The 17401-nt window shown below is 38.3% G+C and overlaps 1 long non-coding RNA gene across 3 annotated transcripts; it reads left to right on the plus strand.

The window, feature by feature from the left end:
* Positions 1–2503: 2503 nt before the first annotated feature.
* On the plus strand, positions 2504–12106 carry LOC121864585. 3 transcript variants are annotated; one of them, XR_006088614.1, is made up of 6 exons: positions 2504–2595; positions 2865–3055; positions 4116–4213; positions 5284–5435; positions 6003–6117; positions 6387–6494. It is a non-coding gene; the product is annotated as an uncharacterized LOC121864585 (long non-coding RNA). The 3 variants fall into 3 exon arrangements; XR_006088612.1 differs by having other exon boundaries at positions 6047–6117; XR_006088613.1 differs by lacking the exons at positions 6003–6117; positions 6387–6494 and adding an exon at positions 12069–12106.
* The last annotated feature ends 5295 nt before the right edge of the window (positions 12107–17401 follow it).

A 17401-nucleotide genomic window follows, 5' to 3' on the forward strand; every position in this document is an offset into this window, starting at 1 on the left:
ACGCAGACACTACGCTGAATATCATAACTAGTAAAATGACCCATTTGATCGATAAATATATACCCAAGACCAAACCCAGTGCTTCTAGGAATACGAGGGGATCCCTACACATGAACCATGCGGCGGTCGACAAAATTAAGAAGAAAACCCAGAAAATCAAGACGTGGGTTGGGTCAAACGATGAGCAAGACAGGAGGATGTATGCAAGAGCCAGAAACCAAGCAAAGATGGAGTGTAGGAGGGTTGAAAAGGAGTTCCAAAGGCTGGTTGCACGCGAGGTCAAGTCAAACCCAAAGGCGTTTTACCGCTATGCAAAGTCGAAATTGAAAACGCGAGTAGGAGTATCAGACCTGAGGCTTGAAGATGGTAGTTACGCAGATTCTGACCAGGATAAAGCTGAGGCATTGAACAGCTTCTTTTCCTCAGTGTTCACAAGAGAGGATGCAACTAACCTTCCTGCGTTTGAAGACAGACGGTTCGACACAGCACTGACCCACATTGTGTTCACAGAAGAGGGTATTAGAAATAAACTGTCCAGGCTAAAGGTCCATAAGAGTCCTGGACCTGACATGGTGCATCCTAGAGTGCTAAGGGAGCTGTGCAACGAGCTTGCAGAGCCCCTGAAGACTCTGTTTTGTAAATGCCTGGATGAACAAATGGTCCCCAGTGAATGGAAAGTGGCTTATGTGAGTCCTATCTTCAAGAAGGGCGATAGGCACTCCACGAACAACTATAGACCGGTGAGCCTGACCAGCATAATATGTAAAGTACTTGAGAGTATTATCAGAGATGCAGCGATGGAACATCTACTACGAAACAACCTTGTAAAAGATTGCCAACACGGTTTTATGCCGGGGCGCTCTTGCTTGACACAATTGCTCAAGGTATTGGATATTTGGACCCATATTCTAGAACGGGGTGGTAATATCGACAATATTTACCTAAATTTTGCCAAGGCTTTCGACAGTGTACCCCACGAAAGGCTGAAAATCAAACTGGAAGGGTACGGAATTCGGGGAAATGTCCTAGCGTGGATAGAAGACTTTCTACATGACCGCAAGCAATGTGTGGTGATTAATGGCACGAAATCGTCATCTGTACCTGTAACAAGTGGGGTACCGCAGGGTAGTGTATTGGCCCGCTGTTGTTTGTTTGTTTCATAAATGATATGCCTGACGTTGTACACTCCTCCATACAAATGTTTGCCGATGACGCCAAGTTATTTCGGGAAATTAAGAACCAAGCGGACTGTGAAGAGCTGCAGAAGGACCTCTGTGGGCTCCAGGAATGGTCGAAGGAATGGCTGCTGAGATTCAATGTCACGAAGTGTAAGAGGATGCACCTGGGGCGTACCAACGGTAAGGAGGCGTACCATATGTCCCAACGGGATGAAGAAAATGTACTAGTTGAGACTGTGTGTGAGAAGGACCTAGGGGGTGTATGTTGACAATGAGCTGAAGTTCTCGGGCCATTGTGAGAAGAAGGTAAATCAGGCAAATAAATTATTGGGTCTTATAAGAAGGTCGTTCAGATATCTAGACGGTCCGTCCCTCGTGACGATCTTCAGGAGTGAAGTGCTTCCCCATCTGGAGTACTGTCACCCCATCTGGTCCCTGAGATATGCTAGGGACTGTCAGTTGGTTGAAAATGTTCAAAGGAGGGCCACCAAACTGGTGCCTGCACTTCGGCATCTCAGCTACCCTGAGAGATTGGAGCGCCTGAACTTGCCTAGCATATACTACAGACGGGCAAGGGGGGACCTAGTTGAGGTTTATAAGCATCTCAGGGGGCACTACTCAGTTGAGTGTCCTTACTTGGAGCTGGCGGACGCTCGCCCCACAAGGGGTCACAGCTCAAGATTGAAGAAGCCGCAAGTCCAGAAAACCGTGAGGGCAAACTTTGTCGGAGTGAGGGTTGTAAACTCTTGGAACAATCTACCAGAGTGTTGTGACGGCACCGAGTGTGAGCTCTTTCAAGAGAAGACTTGACCAACACTGGAGCGGGTTCAGGTACATTCAGGAGCCGGTGCATGCCCAGTATTTGCCAACAGTGCGTGACAGAGACGTGACCGATCGCCCGGGCGGCTAGCGAGCCGACCTTTTGGTGAAGAATATAAAGTAAAAGAGACGTGACCGATCGCCCAAGCGGCTAACAAGCCGATTAGTGGCGAAGAGGATAAAAGTAAAAAAAAAAGTAAAAGTAACCACTTGTGCACTGGGTCCACACTCTGCTGAATAAAATTGTCTGGCATTAGCTGAATAAAATATTAAAAGTGGTTTCCAAATACAGGGTAGTGAGGAGGTTAAAAAGGAAAAAAGCATTGTAGATGAATGCAAATGCTCGGTTCTTAATTTCCCGAAATAACTTGGCGCCATCGGCAAACATTTGTATGGAGGAGTGTGTGTGGTATGAGGAACTCCAGAGACAACCATTTTGTGATATAGAATATTATTGATATGGATATGTATTTTTGTAAGCTTCGAGGAGGAAAACGTAAATATATCTTGTGAATCCGCGCTAGAACGAATATGCATCCCAGCCGGGGGGGAGGGAGAGACGCCATGGCGTTGTTTACATCCCGGGGCCCAGTAGCAGGTATGTCCCACGTATTTCTTTGCTCTGTTAGAGTGTGTTTGATAGATTGAGCATAATAAATGTTATATGAAGAATGTGATGATCTCGTGGAGGTAGTTTGTAAGCCAGAATAAGGCTAATTCTAGCGTTGCTCTCCAGACATTCACCCTGGAGTGAGTCTACACCACGGGTTTATTATGTATTGTTTAATTCCTACTACTGTGTGGTACCCATATGACAACAGTTGATGCTTGTTTTGTATGTATAATAACTAGTTATGTCTGATCTAGGTCCCAGCCTCTTCCTTCTCGGGTGATTTCTAGAGTAAATAATTGAGAGAAGACTACAAGTGTGTCCCATCCCTGAATTGGGAGTTCCCTGCTTTGTGCTTTTAAGTCAGGCCAACAGGTTGAGACACAAGCTGTTTTGGTCAGGACTTGAGGATGTTGACCAGAGTCCGCTAATATCCTTCAATATTTAGGTAAGTAGAAGGAACTCTTTTTTTTGTTCCATGTATTTTGATAATATATAACAAATTAACTTCATGAAAGAAGTTATTGTAGGTCGTAGTTATGGCGGAAGACGTGAGGGGACAGCCCCGCCTACTGTAAATGATTCATCGCCTTTAACCAATAATTCGTATATCTATGATAATAATTATATACATTGGTCATGTAATTGGTGAAAGATTTATATTTGTACTGTAATATCCATGTAGATACTGTTTTAGTTAATGGATACAGATGGTTGCCACTTTATTTACGGTAAGAAATTAAAGTTAATCTTATATTTAACGGGTATAAAGGTATTCTTTGAAGAGATGACTAAAACCAGCAGGTGTTGTTCAATTTCTTTCATTTTTTCAATATGTTCTTACCATTATGATATATTTTAAAATCTAGGTGACATTTACTAGAACCTATTAAAACCTGATATATTTATATAGTTTTATTTATGACTTGTGTAAGTTTTATAATTTATTTAGTGAATTTTCGATCTTGCACTGGTATTTCTCTCACTGTTATTAATATGTTTTTCGTAATGTTTAGACAATCTAAGACATTTTTCTTTTGTGACATTTCCGCCGGAAATTAAGGATAACCGAGATATTAATTTTTCAATATTATTAGATTTGGTCATTCACGAGTGTTGTCATTTGTTGTTTACGTCTCACGGAGGTCTGACCGCCCGTCGCGCAGTGCTCCTTACCTCCGTGTTGGATTCTTAAGCATCTACAGCGCATGTGTGGGGGGTGGTGTGGGAGTTTCTTATTGGCTATAGGAGACTTATAATTGGGCGAGAGTTTTACGTCAATTGCAGATTTTCGTCGGAAAAATAGTGTTAGGTTAGTTAAGGTTAGGTTTGGTTTTGTTAGTTTGTTGGTTTTTTATTTATGTGATTTACCCAAAGAACTATTGATTTCCGGCTGAAATTAATATTAAATTTGTTCGAAACTCATCGAGTAACATTGAAAAAACATATTTTTAATATCTGAACAAAGACCGGTGCATTTGTGAAAATTTACCATTTATTTTACACAGTGTTACAGACACCTGCTCCAAGTGATACGCCATTACAGAAGTGTTCCGGTTCGGCCTCGTGCCCATCGCTTGTCGTGCCCGGAATGAGGACCGCAGCCGTGAGTACCGACCTATATGAAGTTAAATAGCACTTGCCTGGCAGGTAAATTGCCATCTAATTTTCAAACTGAGTTGTATCGGTATCACTTTTCTAGAAGAAGTTTTTGTAATATTTGATGATCTCCCACCAATCACATTTCAGGATGCAATCATTCTGCTAAGTTCTAAAATAGATATGTTAGGTCTCACCATTACCTATAATATGTCATGGAAGCCACACATCCACAACATTGCTAAAACTGCCTTCCGAAAGCTGGGAATGCTGTACAGATGCCGTAGCTACTTTACTCCTGAGCAGTTGCTTCAGTTTATAAGAGATTCATTTGTCCTAACTTGGAGTACTGTGCTCATATCGAGGGTGGCTCTTCTTCTGTCCAACTGTTAGATAAGGTGGAATCAAAGGCATTTCATCTTATTGACTCTCCTCCTTTAATTGATAATCTTTCATCCCTTTCTCTTTGCTTCAATGTTGCTTCACTCTCTTTTTTACAGGTACTTTAATGGCCAATGTTTGGTGGATTTGGCATCCCGTGTACTGCCGGCAAGGCCGTGGACTTGTAACGCTCGTATTGCCCGTGGTGCCCACAGTTTCTCTGTGGGCAATTCAATTTCTTTTTACTCTTATTTTTTTTGCCCCCTAGGCCCCATTGTGGTTCAATGACCTGTTGCTGGGTGGCCTATTCCCCGTAAAAAAATAAAAAATAAAAATAAAAAATAAATGCAACCACAGAATTCTGGAAGATTAGATTAGGTTATTCTTTGGTTGCTGTAATCTGCAATTTTACCTAAGTTTTCAGCCAGACAGCTGTCATAATACAGCATAATCACTGGGGGGGGGTTCAGTCCTCTTTTTTATACCTGAGCAGGACTGGTTTCCTCTTCTGGTCATAACATGTTCAAAGCTTCTGATCTCTCCCAGTTTGTACCAGAAAGTAGGTGGAGTTAATTTTATTTTATTTTTTTTTTTCATTGTTAGGTTTAGATTTTATTTAGCTACTTAGCTTCTCTGTAGTTTTGTTTTGTTTCTCTAGTTTTGCAACCTCAGTGCATGTGTGTGTATTTCTTACAGAAGTGGCATTGAGTCTCAACAACAATGAAGTGAATATATATGGCAGAGCTGCATCAGAGTGGAAGCTTCAGGAAACACTCCAGGGTCATGATCTGCGTGTCACAGGCATTGACTGGGCTCCCAGCACCAATCGCATTGTTACATGTGGAGCAGTAAGTTTACTGTGTATTTATTTAACCTTTTCATGTGGTTAAGGCATAAATAATTTAAGACTTTAACTTTATCTTTTTTGGTTCAGTTAGTTTTGTATTGTAACATATACATTTTTTCACTCTATGGTTGTACTTAACAGATCTATCAACCACACTTTTTACTTAGCAAGTGGAGTGGAACTTATAACAACCCTCACGAGCAGCTGATATTTTCTATGTTGTGTTATATAGTTCCTGGTAATAATGGGAAGCTATTCTTGGTGTGAAGGTTTGTACTGATTGTGTCACCTTAACCACTTGTGCACTGGGTCCACACTCTGCTGAATAAAATTGTCTGGCATTAGCCGAATAAAATATTAAAAGTGGTTTCCAAATACAGGGTAGTGAGGAGGTTAAAAAGGAAAAAAGCATTGTAGATGAATGCAAATGCTCGGTTCTTAATTTCCCGAAATAACTTGGCGCCATCGGCAAACATTTGTATGGAGGAGTGTGTGTGGTATGAGGAACTCCAGAGACAACCATTTTGTGATATAGAATATTATTGATATGGATATGTATTTTTGTAAGCTTCGAGGAGGAAAACGTAATTTTGTCTTGTGAATCCGCGCTAGAACGAATATGCATCCCAGCCGGGGGGGGAGAGACGCCATGGCGTTGTTTACATCCCGGGGCCCAGTAGCAGGTATGTCCCACGTATTTCTTTGCTCTGTTAGAGTGTGTTTGATAGATTGAGCATAATAAATGTTATATGAAGAATGTGATGATCTCGTGGAGGTAGTTTGTAAGCCAGAATAAGGCTAATTCTAGCGTTGCTCTCCAGACATTCACCCTGGAGTGAGTCTACACCACGGGTTTATTATGTATTGTTTAATTCCTACTACTGTGTGGTACCCATATGACAACAGTTGATGCTTGTTTTGTATGTATAATAACTAGTTATGTCTGATCTAGGTCCCAGCCTCTTCCTTCTCGGGTGATTTCTAGAGTAAATAATTGAGAGAAGACTACAAGTGTGTCCCATCCCTGAATTGGAAGTTCCCTGCTTTGTGCTTTGTTACACATGTATATCTATATATATATATATATATATATATATATATATATATATATATATATATATATATATATATATATATATATATATATATATATATATATATATATATATATATATATATATATATACATACATACATACATACATACATACAGTCGGCCCTTAACATACGCGGGTGTTAGGTTTGAGAGATACCCGTGAATGTTAAAAATCCGTGTACTTTTGCCCCCCCCCCCCTGAAAAACCCCTGGCCCCCCATGTCCTTATTTACCATATATACCTGTGTGTAGTTCGAGTTTTTAAGACCAAATTATTTGGCAAAAAATTGGAGGTCGACCTCTAAACGGCTAATAGTTTCTTTAGGTTGAAAAATATTTACCATAACTACCAGTAAACTATGGAAACGACGCACCACCAGCTGTGAGTGTCGGTACAGTTGCCAGGGCAGATCTCTTGCATCATCATAGGAAGCCCAAAGTAGCCAAATGCATGGTATGGTATACACAGGACGATGTAAAACAAAGTATTCATTTTTTAAAGTTTATTTATAGATACTGTACATCAATTTTTGTTCATTACATTTGAAACATCAATCTTTGTTAATTAAATTTGAAACAAGTACAGTAGTTTTGTTGAAACGTAATGTACAGTATTTAATATTAAAATGCAAAAAGAGCTATAAAATCAATTAATACTGTACACCCGTAATGTACTGGCTGGCATCTCCACTCGTCCCTGCTGCCGCCAGTCACCGCTCGTCCCCGCTCTATGCCTCCGCCTCCTCCACATCGTCACTACTGTTGTATTACAATAATATTCTATCCTAATTCACTTGAATAAATACTACAATACCATATTTCTGAATATTTTCATTAAAATCCATCAAAATCATTTTCCTTGTCATCGTCTTAAGCACCAAACAGCTCTTCCCAGTCTTCTCCTTGAACAGGGCTAGAGGGTACGTGTTTTTCAAATCGTTTTCAATTAAAAAAATGTTACAGCACATGTATATTTTACCTAAACTGCACCTGAATGAATATATTCTCAGAAAAAAATAGTAGTTTTGCTGAAACGTGGTGTATTTCAATGTAAAATAGGATAAAATACATGATGAAAACAAAAGACTTTACCTAACCTTCCGATGTTCAAGATATGTTACTCGTTTTTTTAATAGTTTTTGGTTTAAATACTGTTATATTACAATGATATTCTATTCATACTGTGCTTGATATACTACATTCACGGAAATGTAATATTTTTGCTGAAATGACGTCCGTATTACAGTGGAAAGTGGGATAAAATCGTGACGAAAACAATGACTTTCGCTTTCTTTCGTTCAAAAGATGTTACCGTAATCGCTTTTCGAATGGTTTTCAGTAAAAAAACTGTTGCATCACAAGTGAATTAGGATTGAATATTATTGTATTACAACAGTTTTTTAACTGAAAACCATTCAAAAAGCGATTACGGTAACATCTTTTGAACGAAAGAAAGTGAAAGTCATTGCTTTCGTCACTTTCCACTGTAATACCTACGTCATTTCAGCAAAATATTACATTTCCATATTCTCAGAAATAAATAGTAGTTTTGATGAAACGTAATGCATTTCAATGTAAATTAGGATAAACTACACGAAAACAAAAGACTTTACCTAACCTTTTGTGAAATGGTAATACTAAGAGATTCTTATGGTCATGGGTGGGCTTGGGATTGGTTCTATAGAAAGATTTCTTAGTAATGTTAAGGCATTTGTCTATGAAAGATCTAGGGTACTGAAGGTTCAAGCCAATATTATAGATATATTTATATTCCTCATCAATAAATTCCGGGCTGCAAATTCTCAAAGCACATAAAAACAATGATGAAAATACTGACTGTTTGACTATTATGGTGGGCAGAATAATAATGAATGTATGAACACACATGAGTAGGTTTCCTATAAATACTGAACTTAAAGGTGTTACCTATTCTGCGGATCAGACAGTCTAGTAAAGGCAATTTACAGTCATGCTCTAATTCCACAGTGAATTTGAGCAAGGGGGCTAAGTTGTTAAGTTGTGGCAGTTGAAAAGAAACTATTAAGTAATATTTTACCACCTTCAGCAGTCTGGTTTAGATATGTTGATGATGTATTATGTCTCTGGCCATGTAATGAGGACCTAAAAGCATTCCTGCCACAACTTAACAACTTTGCCCCCTCGATCAAATTCACTGTGGAATTAGAGCCACATTTTATCAAAAGCTTTTGATACGTCTCTGAGAACAATATTGCACTGGTTTTTATTGCTGACGGCGTTAGCTATTGATTCTCAAATTAATGCAATAGCCGTGTTTGTGCCTCGGTTCTTTCGGAATCCGTGTTGTCTGGGGTTATATTTGTTTTCCTGTTCTAGATAGTTTCTGAGTCTGCTGTTGACTATTTTTTCTAGTATTTTCCCTGGTGTTTCTAATAAGGATATAGGTCTGGGGAAGTGTCCTGTTGCTAGTGAAGCGTTAAAGATCTGTGGGTATGTTTTGAAGGACTGTTTTGTTTGTCTGACTTAGTCCAGGTGCTTTATTTTTAAAACTGGTTATTATGTTTCTTATGTCTTTGTGGTGATTGGCAAGGTTAATGTGTCTGCACTGATTAGTATGTTGAGGTCTATTGTTCTTGGTGGTTGCCATTTCTGTGTGTTTAGTGTAAGGTGTGTTGTTACCATCTGTTCTGTTACTCTACAATAGTTTCTGTTTCTTCTTCTGTCATTTTATATATGTTGCTCCAGAAATTTCTGAAGATCAGTTCTTTTTCTACAGATTCTCTAGCTTTTACCCCGTTGTCGTAAAGATGGCTGTTATCTATGGAGTTAGTGCCCATTAGTTTTTTGTTTTACTCCAGAAAAATTTTGGGTTGTGATAATCGGCCTCTGTGTTTGTGATTATCTGGTTCCATTTGTCGTTGTGTGATTGTTTACATATTTCTTTCAGCTCTTCCTTTAGGTTTCTGAAGAGAGTTATTGTTTCTTGGTTCCAGCCGTGTGTATTTGTATGTTCTAGTATATTATTCAGTCTTGTCTGGATTATCTTCTGTTCGTGTGTTAATTGTGCGTGGGGTAGTGTGCGGTAAGTTGTTTTGGGGGTGTTATTTTCCATGGCTGTGGTGACTTTAGAGTACCATGTTTCCAGGGCTATATCAATGTCTGCTGTGTTTTTATGTTGATGTATTTGTTCGTTTGTGTTGAGTTCTGCCTTAAAACCCTCCCAGTTTGCTCTGTTGAAAGAGAATCTAGGGATGGAGGGGATTTGTATTGGTGATGTTGATAGAGTGATAATTATGGGCAGGTGATCGCTAGTGGTGGTTGGTCCAGGTTTCATGTGTGAATTCAAATGGTGGTGTCTATTGGTCAAAACCATATCCGGCTTCCCGGTGCTTCCTGCAGCTATGTAGGTTTCGAAATCTGGGCCCAGGTGTGTGATGTTGCCGTTTTCTAATAGGTCGTGTATAATCTTCCCCCTTGGGTTTCTGGTTCTGTGTCCGAGTATGGTGTGTGTCGCATTTAAGTTTCCTATAAAATACTGTATGCTGGTGTGTTACGTCTCATTAGTTTTAGTAAGTCGCCGGTCGGGAATGTTTGTCGTCGGCAAGGTAAATATGTTGTTCCGATTGTTATTGGGCCTTTAGTTGTGTTGATTTCGACTGCTAAGAAGTAGGTTTGGAAATTGTCTATGAGTGTATGTTCAGTTGATGTGTGTAATAGTTGAAGAGTTTTATTTTGTCACTGTTTTTCCGTCGGTGTGAGTTTATGAGAATTATGTCTGGGTCTATGCTGTTGTATATGTTTGTCAGTTCTGTTTTTCTTGTATGTGTCCAGGCCAGGACGTTGTGTTGTATTATTTTCTGTGTTCTGTTTTGCGTAATCGTGGGTCGCATGAACTTGACGCGTGTTGTTCGGTTGCTCGGGTCTCTCCGGGGGAGAGTCTCTCTCTCTTCTCCTTCAGTCCTGTTCTTATTTTCTTGAATTTTGATAAGTCTACGTTCTCGATTTTGTTGTATTTGCTGCTTATTTTTCCTCCACGTATTAGTGTTTCTATGAGTCCCTCTTCATATGTGTATTTGGTTGTTCCTTCTTTAATATCTTTTAACAATCTCTCATTTGTTACAGGGAGTTGACCGAGTAAAACCTGATTCCTATGCTGTCTCCGACGTCGGCCGGCCGTTGACCGGTGGGGTTCTCTCTACGTGGTCTTGCTGGTGTTGACTTAGCTGATTGGTTGGTTGTGTTCTCTAGGGTCTTGTGGTTATTTGGGAGTGGGTTGTATCCATTGCAGTCTCTGCTCCTGTGCAATTTTCTTGTTGTGTTATTTTATCTTCCCTTTCTTTGCTGGTGATTCCTAGACTGTTTTTGGTTATTATTTTGAAAATGTCTGCTGATGGGGCATTGTGTGGGAAGTTTACCTGTGGTAGGTTGTTCGCTGCAAACATTTCTCTGATAGTTTTTCCGAATGTTCCCGTGTTAGCCACGTTGATTATGTGGGCATGTATCGGTGTGGCTAGTATGGTGAAGGGTAGACCCTCGTTAAAACGGACCCCTTTAATCCCGATATCGGACGAAATCTGAATTAAGCGAGGGACTGTCCGTGTCAAATTTCTGGTTCTGGGATTGTCCGATAGATGGCGCGTGCGTGCCATCTGTAGTGTCTTGCAACTTTGTTATTGCAGCATAGGTTTTGGTTGGGTCAGTTTCTATATGTTTGTTCGATTTTTCCTTTTCCTTCATGTCTTTGATGATATCCTTCCTTACTGGGCATCGTGCTGCCAAAGTGTGGTGATGTCCTTTGCAGTTCGGGCATTTTGAATTTTCATTACGTGTGTCTTTAACTTCCATATTTTCATACGTGGTACAGTTTTGTATCAACTGTGGTCAGGTCTTCTTCATGAGAGTGCTCTTTGTACAGCACAGCTTAAGCATTCATTAGTTATTTTTGACAGATAAATAGTTATAAAGGATAGATCCTGAAATCCTGTTTGATAATAGAGCCTAAAAAGAATTAATGAGATCCCATCCTCCTCCTTTGATGTCATCATAAGAGGTCAGTGGATTATGTGGGGTTGATTCTTCTTCCCACTCAGTGATAAAGTCTGACAAGTAAATAATTGGTAACTCATGTGCTGTGAAACCTTGAGAGTGATTTCCATACCTTCCAAGCCACCATGGACAACCTTGCCTTGTCAAACATCTGATCATGGGACATGGTTAGGGGGAAGTTGGCTGATGGTCAGTTTAGCCCTAATCACTCTAGTTTAGAGCTTCCAAGGGTTCCAAGCCCTCAAAGTTTGGTGGACACATTTACAAGTTAATCTTTATGATGTTATTAAAAGACATTATGCAGCTTAGAGAGCTGCCATCAGGTAATCATGGCTAATGCACACAACTGTGGGAAATGGACATGAAATGTTGGAGATGATTATGATGATATCAGCCTTTTCCTGCTATGGGTGGAGAGCAACTGAAACAAGTTGTCTTCACTCCTTCTACTTTATAGTTAAGATTTCAATTGTGTTTAATTACCTGTTTCTGAAAGAGACTTTCTTGTTGCAGGTGACCTTCCTGGAAATTACCGAGACTTAGTGTGCTTTGAAAAAGTCCTCTGGAGAGTGGGTCCAGGACTTACATCTGCAAACTTCCTGTTTCTTGGGTTGAGGTGAGTGTTCTTCTTTACTGACAACATGTTTGTTTATTTCTGTGAATTAATATGTAGTAATATCTAGATAATATGCATGTTATAATAAAATTTTGGATAAAATTAGAGCAATACAGTCATGGGGCGGGGCATCTTTTCTCACCTGAGAAAAAAATGCACTACAGATGCTCCTCTACTTGCGAAAGAGTTACATTCTTGAGTCTTGTTTGTAAGTCCAACTTTACTCCTGTAGATACCAAACTTATTGTAAAAACTGAAAAGATTATGGATATTTAGCCCAGCTATACCCTTTAATACAGCCTTAAAACCTGGCTCACTCTTCTCCTCTTAGGTAATGTTTGTTTTATCTGGAATTTTCTTCAAAATAATCCAGTCTCATCCACATTAAACACTTGTTCTGGCAGGTAACCCCGCTCATTGATGATGTTTGTTTCTCTGAAAATTTGTAAGTTGAACGTTCTTAAGTAGAGGAGCACCTTTATAGTGGTGTTTCCTTATTATTTCACACTATTATACTTAGCAATATTATAAATCTCTGGCTAATAATAGGGACGGAAAGATAAATACTGAAAGGCAAATGAGTTTTTTATTATTATTTTATTTTGGGGGGGTTTATGAGGGGGGTGTAAGACGAGTGCTGTTTTTGGTGATCATTAACTTGTTTTACAGTATTAGTCCACAATAATAAGAAAATTTGGGAGAAAAAATTCGGTTATTGTTGGGGTTGAGGCAACTAGATATGTCTGATTACAGCAAATGTGTTATTGTCAATTTGTAGGTGAAAGATTTTATCCTCAATAGATGTAGGTTAACATTACACCTGGAGGCAAATGCCTAAAGAAGGAAGGATATTCCTTTTAGTTGTGTGAAAAAATATTAAAGAAAGTATATTATCATAAGTTTTCTTTTACAGAAAAGATGTATACTACTCCCACGAGGAAAGAACGACTATCTTTGATTATATCGTCAAAACGAAGAGGTTCGGAGAGGTTAAAGGCACAGTGTTTGGCAGGATATGGCCGAGGCCCAGGTAATACTACACCTCTTACTGCAGTACCTGTTCCTGTTATAGCACATGAACCATCATGTTTATTAATACTCTACTTGTTTTATGCATGCATACATACAGTCAGCCCTTAACATACGCGGGGGTTAGGTAAGAGAGATACCCATGAATGTTAAAAATCCGTGTACTTTTGCCTCCCCCCCTAAAAAACCCCTGGCCCCCCATGTCCTTATTTACCATATATACCTGTGTGTAGTTCGAGTTTTTAAGACTAAATTATTTGGCAAAAAATTAGGGGTCGACCTCTAAACGGCTAATAGTTTCGTTAGGTTGAAAAATATTTACCAGGAACTACCAGTAAACAATGGAAACGACGCACCACCGGCTGTGAGTGTCGGTACAGCTGCCAGGACAGATCTCTTGCATCATAATAGCAAGCCCAAAGTAACCAAATGCATGGTATGGTATACACAGGATGATGTAAAACAAAGTATTCATTTTTTAAAGTTTATTTATAGATACTGTACATAAATTTTTGTTCATTACATTTGAAACATCAATCTTTGTTAATTAAATTTGAAACAAAAGAAAACTACGATACCGTATTCTCATTAAAATATTACATCACAAGTATATTTTACCTTAACTGTGACTGAATGAATATATTCTCAGAAATAAATATGGAAATGTAATATTTTGGCTGAAATGACGTACATATTACAGTGGAAAGTGGGATAAAATCATGACGAAAACAATGACTTTCGCTTTCTTTCGTTGTTCGAAAGATTTTACCGTAATCGCATTTCGAATGGTTTTGAGTTAAAAAACTGTTGTACCGTACCGTATTACAATAATATTCTATCCTATCATTAGCCTCATAATCCCACAACTGAAAACCATTCGAAAAGTGATTACGGTAACATCTTTTGAACGAAAGAAAGCGAAAGTCATTGTTTTCGTCACAATTTTATCCCACTTTCCACTGTAATATGTACGTCATTTCAGCAAAAATATTACATTTCCATATTCTCAGAAATAAATAGTAGTTTTGTTGAAACGTAATGTACAGTATTTAATATTAAAATGCAAAAAGAGCTATAAAATCAATTAATACTATACATCCGTAATGTACTGGCTGGCATCCCCACTCGTCCCTGCTGCCGCCAGTCACCGCACCTCCCCGCTCTATGCCTCCGCCTCCTCCACGTCGTCACTACTGTTGTATTACAATAATATTCTATCCTAATTCACTTGAATAAGTACTACGATACCATATTTCTGAATATTTTCATTAAAATCCATCAAAATCTATTTCCTTGTCATCGTCTTAAGCACCAAAGAGCTCCTCCCAGTCTTCTCCTTGAACAGGGCTAGAGGGTACATGTTTTTCGAATCGTTTTAAATTAAAAATTTTTACATCACATGTATATTTTACCTAAACTGCGCCTGCATGAATATATTCTCAGAAATAAATAGTAGTTTTGCTGAAACGTGTTGTATTTCAATGTAAAATAGGATAAAATACATGACTAAAACAAAAGACTTTACCTAACCTTCCGATGTTCAAGAAATGTTACTCGTTTTTTAATAGTTTTCAGTTTAAATACTGTTATATTACAATGATATTCTATTCATTCTGTGCTTGATATACTACATTCACGGAAATGTAATATTTTTGCTGAAATGACGTATGTATTACAGTGGAAAGTGGGATAAAATCGTGACGAAAACAATGACTTCCGCTTTCTTTCTTTCAAAGGATGTTACCGTAATGTAAATGGATCAAAATAAATGAAGAAATTTATGTAAATCTACCCAAAAATGCAGTTGAAAAACTTTTTATAAAATGTACTACAGTATTGTACACTAATGTACTACATTTTTTATATCTTGAGCAAAATATATGACGCTTATATTCAAATTAATCTCTGTCTTGCAAGGATTTCAGCAATGCAAATTATATTACAGTAAAAGTCCAAAAATCCGGATGCCAGAAATCCGGACCACCCGAGAATCCTGATTTTTTTTTTTATTTATTTATTTATTTTTTTTTTTTAGCAGGCTTTTGTGTGTATGTGCGCATGCGTGAGCGCCACAGCTGCACAGCGACAACAAGCGACCACGTGGTCGCCAATTTAAAACGAGCAATCAAACTGTGACAACATACCGTTTATAGGTCGACCCTGATTTTTTGATCAAGAAATCGTTAATTTATGATATTCCTCGTTTATAGTTTGACCCACGTTTTTGAGGGTAATGGAACAGCAAAACCTTCAGTAAAAACATTCTATGTCCTATAAACTGAGGCTCGCCGTGCCTGAAACACGAGTGCCGAAGGCAAATTGTTTACCATTTATTATTACGACACTTTACACTGAAACGCGGGTAGTTTCAACAAAAATATTGTATATTTCCATTCAAATATTTATTCAAGTCAATTAGGAGGGAATATTATTGTAATACAACAGTTTTTTAACTAAACCATTCGAAAAGCGATTTCGGTAACATCTTTTGAAGGAAAGAAAGCGAAAGTCATTGTTTTCGTCACGATTTTATCCCACTTTCCACTGTAATCTGTACGTAATTTTAGCAAAAATATTACATTTCGTGAATGTATTATATCAAGCACAGTATGAATAGAATATCATTGTAATATAACAGAATTTTATCCGAAAACTATTAAAAAAACGAGTAACATCTTAAGAACATCGGAAGCTTAGGAAAAGTCTTTTGTTTTCGTCATGTATTTTTATCCTATTTTACATTGAAATACATCACGTTTCAGCAAAACTATTTATTTCCAAGAATATATTCATTCAGGCGCAGTTTAAGTGAAATATCCGTGTGATGTAATAGTTTTTTAACTGAAAACGATTCGAAAAACACGTACCCTCTAGCCCCGTTCAAGGAGAGGACTAGGAGAAGCTGTTTGGTGCTGCAGACGATGACAAGGAAAATGATTTTGATGGATTTTAATGAAAATATTCAGAAATATGGTTTTGTAGTATTTATTCAAGTCAATTAGGATAGAATATTATTGTAATACAACAGTTTTGTAACTGAAAACCATTCGAAAAGCGATTACGGTAACATCTTTTGAACGAAAGAAAGATAAAGTCATTGTTTTCGTCACGATTTTATCCAACTTTCCACTGTGATACGTACGCCATTTCAGCAAAAATATTACATTTCCGTGAATGCATTATATCAGGCACAGTATGAATAGAATACCGGTGTAACATAACATTATTTTGAGTCTTACTCTTTCCATTTACAGAGTACTGTACAAGCCCATGATAATGGCTCCTATAGTAGATAAACTTCGTTGTGTGAAGAGAAAGAATAACTCGTTGAAATTGAGTGACAAACTTGAAATAATTAAGAAACTAGAATGTGGTGTGAGCAATACTGTTCTAATGGAAACATACGACATTGGAAAGTCTACATTTTATGATATAAAAAAGGCAAAGAATAAAATTCTAGAATTCACAGCTTTTTCATTAAAACTGCTCGTTTTGGGACAGATGTTACCCTCACTAACAAACATGGCAGGTTTTCTGCAGGTACAATACTACAGTTTCCTCCCATACTGTACAGTTTTAACAGACCAACTGCCTAAACGGCTCATTACCGGTAATTACGACGTCGCTACGTGAATCCTAATTTAATGTTGACTCGGCCATAGTGAGCTTTAACATTTATGCCACTGATGAATGAGTCTTGATCACACACAACTATAAGGTGGCCTTCTCTTGCCACTCCATCTCTCCTCTGGCCTTTATTGTGTAAAAGCCAAGAATTATTATTGTGTGAGGATGTAGTGGATCTGAGGTGACAATGATAAATATTTTGGCGTTAAGTCGGTGGTGTGGTACTGTGCAGGTCTGACCCACCTGTTACAAACTACTGCAGGGAGTGAAGACCTTCCTTAAAAGGTTTAACTTGGCAGGATTCAGAAGGCCACAACACAGACGTCCTCAACGGCACTTGATGGTTTATAACGGCCATTTATTATTACTTACTTTTGACCTTGATGATGTGGTTCAGCCATTATCAGATGCAGGTCAGGAACACAAAGGACTGTTCCTCTATAATGCTCACTGAGTAAATGAGGATAGTTGCTTCAAGGCTCCACTGGGCAGATTGTTATCAGGTTTTATTTACAATTCACAATTATTACATGGAATTATACATTTTCCACAATATATACTGAACTGTATACCT

The sequence above is a fragment of the Homarus americanus genome, unplaced genomic scaffold (assembly GCF_018991925.1).
Source record: "Homarus americanus isolate GMGI-L3 unplaced genomic scaffold, GMGI_Hamer_2.0 scaffold7174, whole genome shotgun sequence".
NCBI lineage: Eukaryota > Metazoa > Arthropoda > Malacostraca > Decapoda > Nephropidae > Homarus > Homarus americanus.